Here is a 19,207-nt window from a genome sequence, read left to right as displayed (position 1 = left end):
TTTAGTAGGCCGATTTATTTTATTCTCAGAGGTGATAAATTGCAGTATATTAAGATAATGGTGTAACATTTGTTGCTATTAAAATGTATATAATTGAAATTTAAATATAATTTAATTTTAAATGGAAAATAATGAACACTGTTGAGATACCCAAAGACAACTTATTACTCTTCTCCCCTCAACATTTTTTTAAACAGGAATTAAACAAAAAAAGAAAGGTTCAGTAAAAGTATTTTGAGTATATGTTATATTAAGTCAATCATAGTATAAGATATATTGAAGCTTTTTAAAAAAAATTTAATGAATTCATTTTCAGCTGCTCAGATTTTTCTGTCAAAATGATTTGTTCATTTTAAAGTATGTTTCCTGTAAAAGTGGTTATTGCACTGTATTGCAACATTTTGATTCAATTTAGCTAATCTAGAAATTCTCTGCCTGAATTATTACCATGAAAGAAGCCTTCTTAGCTGTTGCATCCAGAGTCTCCTCTGCTGCCCAGACGCTGGGCGGCTCCCCCAGCTGCCTCCTGTGACGGTCTGTGCCCTCGAACCAGAAAAAGTGCCCCAAGGGACTCTGTGATGCCTCCTGGAAGCTGTACTCTGTGAAGTTAGAATATCAATAGAGAAAGAAAAAAGCAAAGCACCAAAAGTACGTTTCTACTGAAGAGCAATGCTGGTTAACATTTTTAACCTATTTTTTTTCTGAATTATTCAATACACGTGCATACAGATGGAGTATTTTGATATTGATGATAGCCCAACAGAAGATGGAAACAAGAATTGTATGTTTTGCTCTACTACTAGTATTGATTGTCTTTATGTTATGTAGCACAGCCTTTTATCTTCATTTATGAAATAACGTATTCCCTTAAAGTGTGCATCACAGGGAGGATTTATGCAGAATGACTGCAAGAGCTAAAACACACTGTGCTGGCATATAACCCAAAATTTATTTACTAAACTGGGTACCAGGACAGCAATTTCTTGGCTACTGTTTCTATTCTGCAAGTCACACAGATCATGCTCATCTGGTCCAGCCCAGCAAAGTATCACCTGCATCCAGGGAGCAGGAGATTTGCCCCCCCCCCCCCCCCCCACTTTTATTTGCCAGACCCAGCTGGGGGTCCTGTTTCTACACAGAGCAGGCCCACCCCAGGGTCAGCCACTTCTCCTAAAGTAAAAAAAAAAAAAAAAATACTAAAAACCCCTAACCCTCATATACATACTTTACTGATAGATATTTTTAACATCAAGCTTCATGACACAGAGATATTTAGCATCTATTTCCCTGTGATCATTTACATCATTTCTTAACAGGCTCCAGCCATAGCCTTTCATCTGTGCCACCACAGGCCCTTACTCCCCCTTCACTGAGCTGAAGCGGTCACATACCCAATGGCAGCAGCCAGACCTTGAAATGCAGAGAAGGGGGAAGTAAATCTATATAGCTGTATGAGCAGCTATTTTTTTGAGGAGCAAAACCACGTACAATCTGAATAGATGAAAACAATGATTTAAAAAAGCGTCTTTACTTGATTTGCTCCTTAGGTATGATTCCCTAGTTTCTTTAGTGGTATTACATCCCCCTGAGTTTTGGGATGGTGAAGCAGTTTTGCAATCTGGAGTCACTGTTTCTTTCCTCAGTCTTGTATTATACATAACACAAGCAAAAGCCTCTTTCATTTTGTGTGGTTGCCATACCCACAGCCTGTCTCTAAGTTCCCAGCCAAACCTTCCCGAAAAGCAGCATTTGTGAGATCTTAAGGCACTACACTTAAAGCATAAACCATTCAAGTGGATATTTCAAGTGGGCTGAATGCGATGGAAGGACATAGAAAGCATTCTTCAGGCTCTATATCCTGATTTTCTTCCTTAGCAGCCACTAAAGATTTAAATGGTGAAGAATAAAATGACCAAGAAGTGAAGTGGCAGAAAAAATTAACAAGCCAGTGTAGTGTTTTTTTTTTTTTTTTTTTTTTTTTTTTTTTTTTTAAGAGAAAAGGACTGGATTTCATACTCCACATGATGACTGCAGTCACCAGGGTTGCAGGCTGCCTACAAAGGACTGGTGCTTTGCCAGGGTTTGCAACAGAAGCTGAAGATACCATGAGCAGAACATGCTCATGGCACCACCGTCATACCGTTGTGCATGGCTCCACATCCCTTCTCAGGGAAGGAGAGTCCACACGTGCCACTGGCAAACCATTAAGAAGGATTACCCATGCACACTCAGCAGCTAAAGGTGCATGTTGGGTTACCCGGGCTGTTACATGCCATCCAGGAGGTGATCCAAGCCCCCGCCAGCGTTGCCAGAGCAGTACATGTCTCCTCCATCAGCAGGTGCTGCTGCAAGGCTCTCCAACAGCACACCAAGGGAAAGGCACGGGGAGGACGTCAGGGGTTTGAAAGCAAGCTGTAAGGAAAGCCACGCATCATAAGTAACAGATGAAAATATCTCAGAAAGTGAAGTGAACTCACAGAAAAACAAGGAAAAAAGTAAAGAATTTTTCTTCCAGATACACAGGGGAAAAAAAATCACTACTTTTCAGACTGTTCTACAAAACTTGAAGTTCATACCCTAATTTGTAGCCAGGGGCACTACAAATCTTATCCGCGTTTTCCTCCCGACTCCATTCCTGATAGACCTTTTTGATAAAAGGCACATGGATGCAATCACAGGTGCTTTAGCAGAACTGCTGGAAAGGTACAGGGGCCACAGTGGAGCGTTACAGACAGGGTTTGTAGGTTCGATCCTCCTGCTAACAGGAGTTGGGAGGGTCCAAGGTGCCTCTTGCTCAGGTGGCTTCACACTGTGGTTTGGCTAGTTAGAGCACAAGCAGCTAATATGCAAAAGATAAATGGACTTTCAAGTAAGAAATTGTTTCTAATTTAACAAATTAAGATGTAAGAGAAAGGTAAAGGATTGATGACTAAGAGATTTACAAGCACAAAAATGAAGGAGGCAGCTTTCAAAAGCCTGAAACCAGATTGTGAAGTGCACGACATGGATTTTATGCAGCATTCACTTCCCTCCAAAGCCTTGCATCTCTTGTGCATTTAGATTCAAAGTAAGTTCTGTGCCTGGAAAGCAAAGCAGGGTGGGAAGTCCCCAAGTGAAGCCCGTTAGTAAATTAATGTTTGGTTTCCTAAGTGATTCACAAGCTTTCCATGAGTAGGTAAAAGGGACTCAGTGATTAAAATGACTGCTAATACCCACATAAATAAAGAGCCTGTTCTGTGCTGAGCAAATGTGCTCATCTCACTCAGGCATGACACCATCAGCCAAGAAGGCTCGAGGAAAGAGCAGAGTCCCACCTGGCTCATTCATTTCAGCTCAGTTACTAATTAGTCGCTGCAGTATCTCAGTCTGTATATGAACAGAGAAAAGGCAGAAGTACATGTTGGAGCAAAGGTCAATAAAAATGTCTAACAACAGTTTGATTAATGTATATTTGCAATGATTTAAATGAGGTCCTCTCATCAGTCACCGCCTGTAATGGACAGGTAACATGGTTGGAGAACTTTTATTCATCGCAGCTTATTATGTTCATCTAAATACTGCCCATCACTGCTTGGTGTGCTCACGGAATGGCCCAGTGCCCGATGAGAGCGTGGCGCAGTCCCCAGGCACCACAAGGTGCATCAGAGTCAAGCACCAGGTCACGCTTGTGATGGCGAGGGCAAAGGCAACTTAGTGGTCTGGTGACATTCATGCTGCAGGTCACATCATCATTCAGACACTTTTTTCCTCACCTGCAAATATTTGTGACAGACTTTCAGTGGCCTCTGAGTACAAGTTATATCAAATTAGCCTGAGTGATGCTCTGTGTCAAACAGCGTTCCCAGTGCCACCTGTGTTTATGGAGACACGCAGAGTGGTGTGGCCAGGAGTGCCCAGAACCATCCATGATTAACAGCCCCGGCTCCAGCAGACAGCACAAGAGCTCAAAGCACTCGTCGCCGCCAGGAGATGGACTTAACTCACACACTGCTAATTGATGCTTGGGTTTGTTAGCCACTTCTTCCTAGAGACACGTCTGCACAGCCCCTGCCCTCCCTACCAAGAACAACACTATAAATTGAGCATAATCATTCTGAATTTCTTTTTCCTGGTGACATGCTCTTTTGGAGGAGATATATTATATAACAACTGCTGAAAATTGAGCAGTACTTACCCTGGCCTGCCATTCAGGATTTAAGCCCCTGAAGAACTGCAGATGAAGAATCAGAACACAGCAAAAGAGCCTGCTTTACTGCAGACTGACTATGCTTTTCCAGTTCCCTTTACTTCCCATTTTGGGGGGGGACACATGACACAATGCCGCTCACTAACCATGCAAACAGAGCAAGAACTGCTGCTGCTCAGGACCCCTGGATTGCAGACTGACTTCAGTATTTGCAGCTCATCTCTTGAGGGAAGGTGGAGAGCCTAAAAATTGAAAATATCACTACATACAGATACAGTTTGCATTTCAGTTTCTGAAACCAAAGAGGTTACAGAAAATCAAGGTGGCATGCAAAAAAATATTTTAGGGTTTTTTAATCCAACAGTAGAAACAACAATACTGGCAAAATCTGGAGTAGCTGAAGTAGTCACTCCTTTACAAGAATCAGTCCTTATTTTCTTTCAAGATTAGAAATACATGGAATCAGTTAATACAGAGAAAGTATTACTGTAGATATATTTGATATAAATTCTTCACTTATGAGCGATAAAGGTACTCAGTGGTGCAGCAGAGTTACACTGAACACAAATGTGTCAGTTTTGATTTTGGCTGTTGTCAATTCTGAAATGTGAACAATTTAAGAAGGTGAAAATAGAAAAGTTCTGTTGATTTGTAAGCAAATAGAAAGTTGTGTTATAAAACTCAGAAGGTAAATATGACTGAAATTCTGATATAGAAAAACACTCATTTAGAGAAAAGCTTGGCAAATTAATGTTGTTTCTATATAATTTCATTTTAATATAGCAGGTACAGCACAATACTAAGCTGCAGTTGCAATTGCACTCATCATCTGGATGTGTAGTACACAAACTGCAGCTGTTTAATATTTACAATTCTGAAATAGGAGCATCTACTTTGAAATAAGCATTATCCTAAGAAGTATTTTCAAGGATTGGAGTGATAATAGTATCACTATTAGTAATCAGTATTATTTTAAGCAATACTCTTCAGTTATATCATTAATTTTTCAGCAAGAAAACATGTAATATTTTCTTGCTAATATTAACCCAAATTTTAAATATTTGCAAATCAGGCCTATAAAACTATACACAGAGAAATTTGGGGGGCAAGGTAGAGGCTAAAAGGTTTTGGGGACTTTATTCTGTGCTGCAAATCATCCCCTGCCTCCGTGCCCAGAATCATCCCATTCTGGTATCGAGCTCAGCATCACAGTGCTTCCCACCCAGCTGGTAATTTTGGTTTTACTTTATCCCAAGTAAGATTAAAGGCGAGCCATCAGCTTGAAATATTGTCATAGACTGTATTTTCAGGGTTTTTTATATTACCCAAATAAACTATGCTTCTCCAGCACGGAGAAGAGAATAGGAGATAGGTCAATACAACCACAAAGGGCTGGTGAGGTTAACAAGGAAGGGTCCTTCGTCTTTCCCAAGCACCGGAGGCAGGCACCGCTCCAGCTCGGAGGTACCACGCTGAAGTTCACATGCCATGCAGCTGCACCACGGGGCTCCTCGCTGCCGGGTGTGGGGCATTTTCAGAAGGATGCACTAATGAAGAAAAATGAACTGATGGCTGTTGAATCCCTCAGTCACAGCACTGCAGACTTTTGGAGGTTATAGTCTGGAGGAAAAACACTGTGTGCTTCCCCGGCTCTTACACTTCCTTAGGCATCAGGTAACGGACCATGCCAAGGACCTGGGCTGGGCAGTTGTTTGCTCTGGTCACTAACATTTGTACATGAACATCAGGCTTTCTGAAAAATAAAATATATTTAGGAAGTCTGACAGGCAAAAAACCTCCTCCCTGTCTGTATAAAATTATGAAAATGTGTTGGGTTCATCCTTCATTCAGTTCCTGGGCATAACATAGACCCCAATGACACCCAGGACTGCACCGAGTGACAGGGCTGGCAGGCAAAGAACAAATCCTCCTTTGCAAAAACACTCGCAGCTTGCTGTTCCCTTCCTCCCTCCCCCCCCCTCCAACACAGAGGATGAAAATGAGACTTTCAAGGGAGCATGGAGAAAAAAAACACAAAAAACAAACAGAAACAGAAGCAGCAACACTCCCAAACTGGGCGCTTCTCTGGTTTACAGATGTTCCCTGGCTGGAGGCAGTGCTCTCACACCAGACAGACCTGATTGCCTGTAAGAAAACTCTTGGGGCCTGGGCTGTTCCATTTCACATGAAACAAAAATTCCTTTTGTATCCAGGAGATTTGGAGAGTTGATTGTGAAACAGAAGGACTCCCTTTCACCCTCATCACTGCTTGGCAGTCCAATGTCCTGGCTTCCCTGTCCCCTCTTCTACTTCTCCTTATTCACCCCACCAACCAGTCCATCTTGCACAAATAAGAGTTTTCAATGAAAATTTTGCTGCACCTGAAAATTTCATTGGTACAGTTGTTCATACATAAACAGTTCTTCTGTGAAGGGAGCCTGCTTAGGTCAAACCCATCAAGCCATCATTTTAAGAACATTTTCTGTCAGTGCTACACTTTAGCCTGGACAAGAGAGTCTTGAACATGACCAACATCTCCCCTGTACCTGCAGGACCACTCAAACTGCTGATATTGAGGTCTCACTGCCCCAAGCATGGTGTCAGCAAATTCAGTTTCTAAAACATTAAGGTGGGCAAAGCCAAACAAGGCAAGAGAAATGGATGCCAGAGTTTTCTATGCACAGAGGTTGTAAAGATGTTTCTGGAAGTATATTTTTACTGGTAGCAATCACAAGCATTTGTTACAGCTTGGTGCCTTTTCAGTGGTAGGGTCACATTTTGATTAAAGCTTTTTTTATTGTTTTGCTTCCCCAGGTGTTAGCCACGTGCATTTGAAGTCGGCCACTGTTACAGTGGTGTGTGGGTGACAATATCATTAACTTTGACAACATGCAATTATTGCTGTAAACTGATTTTAAAATGGAAAATTTTATCTTGACTGGAATATGTATTTCCTTCTGGCTCATCAGGAGCTACATAAAGTCTATAGCTTTTTTTTTATTAGAGATGTAAAACTTATCTGTATGGAGACCACAATTTTAGGTTTCAAATGTTCTTCTATCCAACTGTATCGAACATCCTTAGCTCTCACAGATACCATAAGTGTATTACAGGAACAATTAATTTCTTAAGTAGGTTTTTTTTTTTTAAAATATAAAAGTGAATGATACTTACTATGACATTGCCAAGAGTGGCTTTTCCTGGGTACCTGCAGCCGTCAGCCTGCTTACCCAAGTATTCTGGAGTAGAGGAATTAGGCGCCACACAGCAGCACTGCTGGCACAACTGAAGTGCAGCTTGCATAGTATTAGAAACAGAGAGAAACTGGGAGAGATCAAAGTTGCATGGGTTTTTTTTCTACAGTGAAAACTGCTTGTTGTTGTCCTTTTTTATATAAAAAAAATTGAGTAATGATTTCTGAACACACAGCTCAGATACAAGATCGAAGTTCTGCCTCTCCAGTTCTGTGAGACCTGAGGGGTGTTTTCCACCGTGGGAAGGCAGCGGGGCAGCTTCTCACCTCCTCCCCACCAGCATCATCACAAGTCTCCCAACAGAAGTGGCTCCTCACTCCCGGCTCCCTGGCACCCACATGTTGCTGCTGGGCTGGCGGCTGTCACCACCCCCAGCTCTGGCCTCTACACCTCCTTGGCACGGAGGTTCCCCTCCACAGAAATGGGGCAAATGCCCGTGAAAAAGGGGCTGAATCCAGGTCTCCAAGTGCCTAAACCAGTGACAGCCAGGTAGCATTTGCTATTAAGGCTTGTAGAGTTTTTTCCCCACAAGGGAGAGTCACTTACTACCTCTTAAGAAACCCCAAATACACTCACAAGTTCTGATAAATTGTTATAAAGTGACTTCTTATTCCTTTCTTTTGCAATATTCAGAAAGCCTAGAGTGGAACACGTATTCACCCAGGTGCCTACAGCTGAATTAGTACATACATCACCAACAACATACCCACTAACAACAACAACAAATTTTGATAGTTACCCATTTGAATATGATAATGCCATAAGCTGTCTGAGACAAAATAAGCACTATTTAACAAAAAGAATGACAAAAAGGAGAGAAAAACAAACAACAGCAAAGAGGAGGATCTGAATTATAGTATATACATCTTCCCAAATACCACTGTTCTGGGAGCAGGGTGAAAAGCAGGTCAGCAAGGGGTGATGTAGACACAGAATATACCAATAAACAATTTCAAGGTTTCTAGTTTGCCAGAATTGTCTGGTTTAGGTTTGTATTTCTTTTTCTCTTTAAAGGAAGACAGGGAAGAATGAAGGACAGTTGGCTTTGAGGAAAGAGTTATTAAAATAGTGGTGCCAATCTGTTTTTGCTTTAGGAGCTCTAATGACACTCAAGCAACCTCAACTGGGGGAAGAAACATAACAAAATACAAAAAAACCAGTAACATTCAAGAAAGAGCTCTCCCTTCTTCACAAAGAGAGGGGAATCAGATGTCATTTCCATTGCACTGCTACTGTGATGCAGTGACAGATAATAACATTTAAGAGATGTATTATTATGAAAGCAAATTAAAACAGAAAAATATTCTACATAGATTAGTAAGCTATCCAAACTCAGCAGACAAGCTCTAGTCCTTCCTCCTCTGCACCAGCACTGTTCATTCAGACCAACTCCTTCCTTTGGGACATGCTCATCCTCCTCTCACTCCAGTTTTCATGTAATGACATCGCTGAAGCCTCCTGCATTTCTAAAGGTAGCCTTCATAATTTCCCTAATCCCTGCATAATGCTTGTACTAGCCCATTTTCTCTCCAGCTGAACTAAAAGTTTGCAACAAAATCAAAAGAGTACCTGAAACCTCAGTACCTAGAATGAGCCACAGATCCTTTGCCTAGAAAAGCAGTTGTCTGACCAAAGAAGGATGTCGTGTTAGTTCTGCGCCATTCCCTCTGGTAAACAAGCCCTTGCCCGTATTTCATTTTCTGTTGATACACCCATTTCTGTAGCAGCTTTTAGCATAAATGTACACCAACACTTTGCAACCCCTGAGACCCAATTCTGAGCCTGTAGTTGCTCACGGGAGTTTCCCCTCCTGAACTGAAAGCACAGTGCTCACTGTGCCCCTTGCACACAGCACCATGACTTCACTTCACAGATGCATGGGTGAACATTACTGCTGAACCTTGGATGCCAGTCCATCCGTACACAGGCTGAGATAAGACTGCAAGTTTTCTCAGTGTTGCTCTGCATGTGGCAACTCTTCCATGTCCTATCCCTTTAGCTGTTCTGGGTTTGCCCCTTTGCTCTCAGACTCAGACCTACCTGCTTTCTGCCAGCTCACTTTATCACACTTTATAGTGTGATGTCTTGTTTCTGCAGTTCATTTGGACTGCACCAGTTCTGTGGATCACCTATGTGCAGGTAGAGATTAGGGACTTTTCTTTGTTTTCTGACCATGGGAGGAGTTATAGGGAGGATAACTTCTCATCAGAGCAATCCTACAAACTCCTGACTGAAGAACATGTGTCAGGTTTTCACGTGTCCCCAGGTGAATCACAAATCTTCAGCTCTTGACATCAGTATCAAGTCCTGTCCTGGGTTTGCTACAGTCCCAACTAATTCCCAGGATGGAATCTTCTTCACTTTGATCATGCCAAGTGCGTTTCATAATATTGAAAAAAAAAAAAAATCTGTATTTCTATTATTTTGAAATAGTTTTTTTCCTTTCTCCCATGAGAATTTTCATTTTTCCATTCTAAAAATTACCTCTTTTCCCAAGTCTTGCTGATGGTGATTCTAGTCAATGTGCAACACAGATTTCTGAATTATCAACAGTTTAAACAGATTATCACTGCTTATCACCAGTTCCCTCAGTCCCTCTTTGCATCCTTTTGCACAGCTTAAAACTGAGTGAGAATGTGCTGCAGATCTGTCTTAAATATAGTTCTGGTTTATGCTACTAATATTGATTTTTTTCCTCCTTATTCCCTGGAGCCCCTGTGCAATATTTCCTTTTTTTTCCCCCCACATGAACAGACAATGAAAACTGTAGATCAAACTTCAGTTTCATGTAAAATCAGTCTCTGGAAAAAGCTAGATTTTTCTATTTTAACTGTATCTGCGAACAGGGTGTTCTAAGAGAAAACATTACCCAGAGTCCTCAGGCTCTGAGCATTTTTCTTGCTTGGGATTTCCCTCATTTGCTTTTCTCTTTTGTGAGTTGCAAGGAAGGATGCCGAGGCATGGAAAAACAGCTTCTATTATTCAATTTCTTTAAGTAAAAAGTAGATTATACAACCTAATGTTTGTGAATTTCATTTGCTTGGAGAAAAAGCAGGTTATACACCATGAAAATCCTTGTCAAATACTTAGGGGATGGTTGCAAGAGTTCCGGTACAAATACATATTGCAAATAAATTTTTAATAACATCTTGGAGTCTGGAATGCTCTGTTTATTAGAGCTAAAAATATTAAAAGATATGTTGCTTTGAAAATTTGTTGCCAAAACAGTTTACATCTCCCAATACAAGTATTTATCCACAGGTGCTCAGCATACACTTACCTGCTGCAGATACAAGTGGGAAGCAGACAAGCAGAATTCTTGACTATTTCTGCTAGAAAAAGTGTGTTTAGACAAAGCTGGAAAACATCCACTTTAACACAGGCTCTCTGGAATGAACTGCAAAAGCTACCTGTGAATCACAGAAAAACTTGTAAGAGTGGGGAAAATTTAAGTTTATAACATGTGTTGATGTCTTTTGATTGATTACCAGGTAGGTTGTGCTTTGATGGATCCCCATTGGGTTCCATCCCATCTTCAAAAAACTGTTTCCCATGAGATGGCAAATTTCTTCTTCTTACTCTCAGCTTTTGGGGTATAAGAAACCAAAATTGTATTCATTACAGCTATACTAGCTATTTTGGCAAAGTTGTTCAGCATTTCCCTACAGTTAGAGAAATTTTAGACTCTCTGAAACTTTCTTGCTAAGCAGAACTTTACCTTGAAAAATAACGCCTCTCTTCCAGACAGCACATGATCCCTGGAGCACCCTCAGTTTAATAACTCTGATGATGTTCTCGCTCCCTTTTGACTTTGCAACTGTCAGAAAGCTGTCGTGTGACCTGGTTCATCATCCAGCACAAGGGAACCTGATCCTCACCGGGACTTCGTATGAGCTCCAAGATACCCAAAATCACAACAGACACTATATACAGAGAAATATACATACCGTCCCCTATATCCAGTGCTTTACATCTAACTCCCATCCTCAGTTTGTGAAGTTGATTGCTCTACCCAAAATGCAGTTTCACATTACCTTGAATTTCATCTTACTTTTACCCCAAGCATGTATCCTATTTGTCAAGGTAATTTTTAATCCTATTCTCTAAAAGGCCCAAATCTCCTCGGAAAAAGGTGTTACATTTGCATTTGAATTCATAGATAGGCTATGTAGTTCATCATGTGTACAGACAGGCTTAATATCAAGCTTACCAGGATCCATGTAGAAAGAGGAATTAAAAATGAAGCAGGGCCAGAAAACAGTTACTGGGGTGATCAGGGAATGGAGACCTGCTCATACAAGTGGAAAATCATATGGGTGAGCAAATTAAAGGTTGGCAGTGCATGTGATGTCTCTGTATAAATACATCATGGATATTATCAGGGAGACAATAATTGTGTTTAGGTTGAAAAGCAAGGTTAGCATCAGTGGGCATGAGTATATAAGGCTGAAAAACAAAATACAGTGAGCTTTTGGGACACACACATGACCAGGTATGTGGGGGACAAACAGTCAAACTATTTTTAGGATGCGAGTTGAACTAAGTTGTACATATACACTCAGGTTGCTGGTGACAAAATAGACTCAACACAGTGACCTTACGCTTCCTCCCTCCCCAAACCCTGCCATCATCCTGCCTGCTCCCTCTTAAATTCCTCGGAACTGACAGATTTCTGCTAAACCCATCACTGCTGATGAAGTGGCAGGTTTCTGACAATAACCTCTCTTGGCAGGATACTTCTGACCTGCTGCACTACTCTGACAGCAGCACGCGGCCATACCCATCGGAAACGGCACCCTTCGGCTGTGCAAGCACTGGGTACGGCCCAGGGAGGACTGGGGATGGGGAGCAAGGGCATCAGCACCCTCTGCTTCTGCCCAAGGGAACACACGCTGTCTGCTCTGCTTGTTTTACAGCTGCATGATATTTTCATTATGGAAGTGGGGAAAACCATTGTTTTGTGTTATCCGTAGAGCAAGCCAGGGCTCGGGAAGGCTTGCTGAGAACTGCCATTCGGGTGGCAGGAGGCAGCAGTTGGTTTTACTCCTGTTAATCCAGAGCCGTGGTGTAAGCAGTGCCGGAGAGCTGGTGTCACACTGCAGTGGGTACAGATTTCACTTTCCCAATAAAAGCATTCATCTCCAAGTGGGCTGATGTCCAGAGGGAAGAGAAGTTACGCATGTTGGTGTTCAATAAGTAGAATCAAAACCCAAGAGTTTGAAGGATAGGCATTTTCTGTCTTTTAGGCACTTTTTTTCTGAATTCAAAAAAATTGCTTGGAATATTTGTCAATAATCTAAAATAACTTCTTCCACAAACTAGTCTGGCATTAGAGTCAGTGGAATTATTAATTCTTAAAAAAGATAAAAGTATTTTGCCTTTGTATGCAAGTCAGAGAAAGCTCTAGTTTTGCAGATGTTTTGGGGGGCAGCATCCTGAATTTTAAGGCCTTTAATATCCCAAAGATTAAGCCACTGTATTTGTATGCTATTTATACTGCTATGTCTCTCCTACTGTCTTCGGCAGCAGGAGAAAGGATCACTTGGTTTTCCCAAGGTTTTTGATCTGTGGTGACAACTTTATCTTTGTGGAGTGCTCATGTCTATTCTGCCCAGGAATCAGCCAGTTACTGTAAAACTTACTGTCATCGAGCTCTGCTTTGATTGATGACCAAAGTAGCTGCTATTCTATTCAAAGGTAAGCAGGAAACTTATAAGAAATTACTCAAGAGAAAGTGAGAAAATAATGTGCAGTTCCAAGTGGCATGACAAAGTGATCTGCTTAAGCTCAGCACTTACCTAGCTGAGAACAGGAGTGAAAAAGCCATCTCATCCATATTTGAATAGCTGATCACGTAACTAACTTGACAGGCCATTTATATGGAGAGATTAGATTGTTGTATCATAAACTGTGGGCTCTGTTCTGCCCTCAGCTACACCTTGCACATCTCAGCTTCACGTGGCCATAAAATGAAGAAATGGGACAAAGCGTCTCTTTGACTGTGCACACGCTGTATTCCTATTCTCGCATTACTGTAAGAGTCTGCATCTTCTGTTAAATAAGAAAAGAATGCAGCCAACATATTTAACGGCTATTTGCCAGGACTAATAATTACAAGCTGGTGTATGTTTGTGTAATTGAGATCCCATTAACACATGAGTATCAAGAAAAAAAGGGGATGTATAATTACAGATCACCTTAGCTTCAAACATAAGAAATTTGGAAGAGACGCGCAAACAAGAGCCTGCGAGCATCAGGAAATCAAGGTGATGAGCAGTAGCCAAACTAGATTTGTCAAGAGCAAGTCCTGCCAAACAAACCTGATGTTCCGTAATAAGACAGCAGAACTGCTGGGAAGGGAAGTAAATACCCCATAGCTTGATTTTAGCAATGGCTGCGACCAGCTTACAAGACTTCCTCCATGTAAACTTGAGCTATCGGCCGGGTGAAAGACTGGCAAGATCTTTCTGCTTCAAGGTCAGGTATGTGGTTGGGCAGAGGCTGGATTTAAGTCTGCTCCACGTGTCTGTCATGGGTGCAAATGACGGAAGAGCGCATGCTTATATTTTTGTTGATGGCATCAAGACACTAGTTATTCGAAAGAGTGAGATTAGAGTGCATAAGTATCTTGAGAAACTGGACAAGTCAGAAAATTGCACACATAAGAAAGAGTAGGATAAAAATTCAGTAGCACTGAAACAGGGGAAGAAAGAAAAATTGTAAGGCAGCTCTTCCAGCAGAAGGGATCCAGGAGGTACAGGAGATCACAAACAGAGCCTGTATCAGCAACAAACCACTGCTGGGGGGGGGGGGAAGCTTCATCCTGCTGGGTATGTTGAGTGGAGGAAGAAGCTGTGCGTGGAAAGAAAGCATCACACCCAGGAGAAGCAGGGAGGCCTCAGCTGGAGTGGTGTGTGCAGTCTGAGCAGAGTGTTGCAAAAGGGAAGAACACTTAGTGGAAAGGGAGCAGAAGAGGGAAGAAAAAAGTGGTTTGTTTGTTTGTTTTAAAAAAAACACAAACAAGAATCAGTAAATATCTATGCACCATGACTCATTTGGAAGACTGAAAGATCCGAGATTTCTGGCCTAATCATAAAAAGAGTGAACTGTTCTGGTAACATAATTCAGGTATGAAAATGCATGTCTATTGAAAAAGGGAATGAGGATGGAGGATATCCCTGGAGGATAAGACAAAGTAATGAGTTAAAATTGCACAAGAGCAGTTTCCTATAATGCGAAATCTGCTAACAGCAGATGTAGGGAAGCACAGGGACAGACTGCTGGAAAGGGGAGAAGGCTGCAAGACAAGCCTGGACAGACAACTGTCCTTCTGCACTTTCAGGTACAGAAGAGGCACCTCCAACAGAGGGAAGGAGGGAGACAAAGGGGATGAACTGTCTCCAGAGGCTGGCAAACATCCCCTTCTCCCAACGCCGCTGAAGGATGCAGAGCTGCATGGGCACTGCTCCTCCTCGGGCAACACGGAGCAGCCCCCAGCCCACATCAGTGGCTAATACTGCTTCAGGGTACATCCAAATAAAAGTATTGTGCAGTGATAGTAACACCACCATCCCTTCCCACTGCTTTGAGGAAAAAAAAAAAAGACTTTCCTTTAAGGCTACTGATCAACATTTTGTGGCAACAGACAAGACTAGTCACCTGCAAGGATGCAACGGTAGCTTATTTTCTAGGCCCTTCATCAACATTTTCATCTACTACTGTTAGCTTTCTACAGGGAATTATGTTTAAATAATTTTCAAGGTTATTTTGCATAGTTATGAGCACTTTCAATCTTGCACCTGAATCTTATTTCCAGTGGGCTGAAGGTTCTGGCCAGAGCATGCAACTGTACAACAGCATCTCTGAATCTGTCTGGTCTGTTCAGCAGCTGAAGCTGTGGTTCCTGAAGTCAATCAGTATCCCTCTGGCTCTCACTAAGATTCAAAATAGCCTTCCCCAATTAGGGATCCCCCAGATACATCCTAATCCAGGCCTCTCCTTGGATTAGGACATATGATGGTACAAGACAATGTAGGCTATGAAATGGACCTGCCTCTTCCCAAATAAACTTCAATGAGAAAAGTTGTTATGCTTAGTTTAAGGGTGTCTTGAACTGCCCCTTCTTTGTAGCCAGCAAAGTTTCAAACTAGAAAACTAGAAATACTTGCATCTATGTGATGAGGAGAATTAGACTGTGCTTGTAAGTACTAGGTAAATTCTGAATTTTATTATGTGTTAATCTTGCCATAATGAACAGATATATAAAGGCATTTAATGTCTGGGGCCAGTCCTGTTCAACATCTTCGTTGATGATCTGGATGAGGGGATCGAGTGCACCCTCAGTAAGTTTGCAGATGACACCAAGCTGGGTGGAAGTGTCAATCTGCTGGAGGGTAAGAAGGCCCTACAGAGGGCCCAGGCCAACTGTATGCAGTTCAACAAGGCTCGGTGCCAGGTCCTGCACTTGGGTCACAACAACCCCATGCAACGCTACAGGCGTGGGGAAGAGTGGCTGAGAGCTGCCCAGCAGAAAAGGACCTGGGGGTGTTGGTTGACAGCCAGCTGAACATGAGCCAGCAGTGTGCTCAGGCGGCCAAGAACGCCAATGGCATCCTGGCTTGTATCAAGAATAGTGTGACCAGCAGGAGCAGGGAGGTGATGGTGCCCCTGTACTCAGCATTGGTGAGGCCGCACCTCGAGTACTGTGTTCAGTGTTGGGCCCCTCACTACAAGAAGGACATCGAGGGGCTGGAGCATGGCCAGAGGAGGGCAACAAAGTTGGTGAAGGGTCTAGAGCACATGTTTTATGAGGAGCAGCTGAGGGAGCTGGGGTTGTTTAGTCTGGAGAAGAGGAGGCTGAGGAGAGACCTTATTGCTCTCCACAACCACCTGAAAGGAGGCTGGAGCCCGGTGGGGGTTGGTCTCTTCTCCCTAATAACGAGCAATAGGATGAGAGGAAAGGGCCTCAAGCTACGCCAGGGGAGGTTTAGGTTGGATATTAGGAAAAACTTCTTCACCAAAAGGGTAGTCAGGCACTGACACAGGCTACCCAGGGAAGTGGTCGAGTCTCCATCCCTAGAGGTATTTAAAAGACAGGTAGATGTGATGCTCAAGGACATGGTAGAGATGGACTTGGCAGTGTTAGGTTAACAGTTGGACTCGATGATCTTAAAGGTCTTTTCCAACCTTGACGATTCTATGATTCTAGGAACACCTGTGTACGAGTACAAATCTAACTGAGATAGTCAGGTATGTAGGAGTATTAACATCTTGGGCACAGAACAGCATGCGGAAATTCAAGTACAACTAGTCTGATAAAACAGCCAGCACAGACACCAAACATTTTCTGTATCCAAAGCGGTTCTACAGCCTTGTTTAAGAATTGCCATTTAGAATTTACCTTAAAGTATCAACATTGCCTAGTCTGCAAAATTGTACCATGTAATTAGGAGTTAAATTCAGCTACCCACAGCAACAACAGAAAAGTACTGAGAAAACCCAGACCTGCGTATGTGCTAGGTTTTCAACTCCTTTTTTATCCGAGACTAAATGACTGTGTTCTATTACCAAAGGAATACCGAGACAGAAAGTAAATGCAGAGGGACACTCACGAGTAGGCAGCTGTTCAGGAAAACAGTTTAACAAAAATAGTTACTCTGCTGCTTGGATATCCTCCAGAGTCAAGCTGGAAAGCTTCACATGCACTTGGTTTAATAAAAAAGGAAAGACTCCCACCCACCATCTCTTTCAGGACAATGTTTCTCTTTGCTCTCCTACTCTTCAGTGACCTCAATATTCTAGTTACACATGATGTCTTCCACTCTCGAGCAGATTAAATAGCAGAAAGATCTTCAAAGAAGTTTAACACAAATCAAATGCATTTTCAGCTAATGCATAATACAACCTGTGCAACTCACTGCCATCAGATATCACAGAGATATATGGATTCAAAAGTAATTTGAGGATATTTGTGTAAGGCCAGCCCACTGGTGTCTATTAAATACAATGGCCGAGAAATCCCCATACCAGTAACTGCTGACAGCTGGGAATAAGAACCAGAGGAAGGACTACTCTATTCAAACTCTATTTCTCACACTGTTTCTTAGTCACCTGCTGTCAAACAGTCACTGGTCTCAACTAAGTCTTTAATATTAGTGTGGCATTAATTTTAATATGCAATAGTGTTTTTATTTAAGAAAACTCCCAAGAAGCCCTACAGCATCTAGGTCCCCAAGGGAAACCAAGTCCTGAGGTCTCAGGAAAAAAGTCTTCAGGTGGTGTTTAAAAACACATATGTGAGCCTGACCAGAGTGCCCAGAAGAGTAAGGGCAGAGGAAAGCTTTGCTCATGGTAGCATTGCCCAGGCAAAGGGGAAACTCTTGCACCACAGCTTTCCCTTTTTTTTCTCCTGAACTAGTGCCGAGTCCCCACACAGCACTCTCTCCCCATTTTTGAAGACACATTACATCTGCCTTGTTCTTTTGCCCTTCAGCATGCTGTCCACCCACCAGGCAGCCCCTAAGCCCCAGCATCTCACTCCCAGAGCATGGTGTCATGTATTTCAGTCACGACAGGAGGCACCATGTATTGCAGCAGCTCTTAAATTGTGTTCAAAAAAGGTTTCACAACCTCTAAAGTTTGTTAGCTACACTGGTGTTTCAGCAGAGAAGAAGTAGTTTCCACCAGTCCAAAGTAAAGCAACTCAGCTGCACAGAGAAGAACCTGTTTGCTTTTGCTAAACTCAAAGGCTTTTCAGGATTCCATCTGGAACTGGATCCCTCCCTCATTACCCAAGCAGTCCAGCTGCAACCCACACCTACATGTGCAACCTGCCTTGTGGCACTGAAACCAGCTAAGTAACTCAGCTCTTGTGAAAAATCTCCCCACCCTGCTGCCAGATGAGACCTTTCCAAATCAGACAGTATCAAGATGACTGTTAGCAGGGTCTCATTAACTGTGCTGTGTTCCACTTAATCCACCCAGCTCCCACCCAAAAGAGAAGCTAGCTCATCTTTTAGGCAACTGGGAAACACAATACAAGCCACAGGAATAAGTAACCTATGTTTTGTACTTAAATAACACAAGTCAGTCCAAAAAAAGCTAAAACCAACAAAACTCAACCACCTGTTTTGCAAGACTGTTTTCCTAGGGAGCAACACAGCATTCACAGTGTGAGAGAGCAGAGACAGAGTCCAACAAACCACCGAACACCAGCCATGCATTATTCACCTCCATAGGCAGCAACTGGTAACACCATACTGGGTGCAGCACCACTGCTTTGTTATTGTTAAGCTAGAACACATAATATAAATCTCAGTTTCATACTTTAGCAAACTTGTCTCACCTCAGGCCACAGTCACGCTAAGTTTGTACACAGTGAGCACTTGGACATCACCACACACTTGCTTCCAGTCCAGCTGTTTTGCTATGATACCTCATAACACAAAGCAGCCCAAAACATCTCCACCCCAGCTTTGAGGCTGAACTGGAAGGCCAGCATTATAAAGACAATGAGATGAGCACCTCCTCTGTAGCCACCTAAACTCCCATCAGAGTCAGCTGCGTGGTGTTAATAAGCCACTAAACACAGACGTTATTAATCGATGTATGATCAACATTCACTACAAAATGGCCCCAGGAGCAACTCTCCTCCCTTTGATTATCCCCAAGCAAAGTGTTAGATATTGCAAGGGCATAAGTTATAGCAAAATTAGGCTTGAACTATTATTAAATGGTAAGATCTAGGAATTTCTTTCCTATATGTCAG

At 42.4% G+C, this 19,207-nt stretch overlaps 1 long non-coding RNA gene across 2 annotated transcripts; it reads right to left on the bottom strand.

Annotated features, from left to right (window-relative positions):
• Positions 1 to 2,119: 2,119 nt before the first annotated feature.
• On the bottom strand, positions 2,120 to 18,907 carry LOC148056952 (uncharacterized). 2 transcript variants are annotated; one of them, XR_015702202.1, is made up of 4 exons: positions 18,785 to 18,907; positions 10,721 to 10,850; positions 4,333 to 4,428; positions 2,120 to 2,412 (listed from the first exon to the last, which is right to left on the bottom strand). It is a non-coding gene; the product is annotated as an uncharacterized LOC148056952 (long non-coding RNA). The 2 variants fall into 2 exon arrangements; XR_015702201.1 differs by lacking the exons at positions 2,120 to 2,412; positions 4,333 to 4,428 and adding an exon at positions 4,740 to 5,939.
• Between the last annotated feature and the right edge of the window lie 300 nt (positions 18,908 to 19,207).

The sequence above is a fragment of the Nipponia nippon genome, unplaced genomic scaffold (genome assembly GCF_047370975.1).
Source record: "Nipponia nippon isolate SJK-2023a ecotype South Korea unplaced genomic scaffold, ASM4737097v1 scaffold_11, whole genome shotgun sequence".
Lineage (NCBI taxonomy): Eukaryota > Metazoa > Chordata > Aves > Pelecaniformes > Threskiornithidae > Nipponia > Nipponia nippon.
Note: the sequence above shows the minus strand (reverse complement) of the source record. Positions and strands in the feature narration are given on the sequence as shown.